Source organism: Arachis stenosperma, unplaced genomic scaffold (genome assembly GCF_014773155.1).
Source record: "Arachis stenosperma cultivar V10309 unplaced genomic scaffold, arast.V10309.gnm1.PFL2 arast.V10309.gnm1.Scaffold_100025, whole genome shotgun sequence".
Lineage (NCBI taxonomy): Eukaryota > Viridiplantae > Streptophyta > Magnoliopsida > Fabales > Fabaceae > Arachis > Arachis stenosperma.
In genome coordinates this window covers 2,013,737-2,014,798 of record NW_026651369.1, presented here as the reverse complement: position 1 = coordinate 2,014,798, position 1,062 = coordinate 2,013,737, and positions in this window count along the sequence as shown.

The window sequence follows — 1,062 nt, the reverse complement described above, 5'->3', positions numbered from 1 at the left end:
TTTAACCACCTCTTAGCTTGATCTTTTACAGCAAATGGAAACAGTAATAGTCTGTAGACATCCTGATCTACTTCCTTATCATGTACTGTATCAGCAATTTGCAGAAATTGTGCCAGAAACTCTGTAGGTTCTTCATGTGGAAGACCGAATACTGGCAGTTTTGCTGCACCATGATAATGAGCTGAGGATTCAGCTCAAAGCTACTAACTCCAATGGAGGGTATACAAATACTACTCCCATATGAAGCAGTAGTGGGGTTAGCATATGACCCCAGAGTCCTCTTGGACTGTTCATTCCCACTTGCTTCCATACTAGATCACAAGGGATAATTATATGTTGATAATTATTTATTTTATAGTTGTGGAATAAATAAAATAAATAAAAAAGAAGGAGTATATAAAAATATTTTGAAAATATTTTATGAAAAAATTTTTTTTTTTAAAATAAAATAAAAATGAAATAAATAAAAGAAAGCGAAAATATTTTGAAATTGAAAATTGAATTTTATATAAAATTTTCGAAAAAGTAGTTCAAAATTAGTTAGAAAATAATTTTTTTTGAATTTGAATTTTATGATGAAAGAGAAAAAAACACACAAAGGACACAAGACTTAAAATTTTAGATCCAATGCTCCTTATTTTTCGAAAATTTTTGGAGGGAAAACACCAAGGAACACCAAACTTAAAAATTTTAAGATCAAGACACAAGAAAAACTCAAGAACACTTTGAAGATTCACAAGAACACCAAGAACAAAAGAAAGAACACCAAACTTAAAATTTTTAGAAAATCAAAGTAAATTTTCGAAAATTATAAAAAGATTAACAATAAAACACCAAACTTAGAGTTTGGCACAAGATTAAATCAAGAAAAATTATTTTTGAAAAAGATTCTCAAAAGTATTGATGCTCCCTTATCAAGAATATGACCCTTCTATTCTAGCCAAATGGCCAAAAAAGGTAACAAATTGTTATGAATGGGTATATTCCTCTTAGAAAACTATACTTTAGATTAGTATAAGAAAAACAAGAAAAGCCACAAAACAAGAAAAATTAAAGATCAAA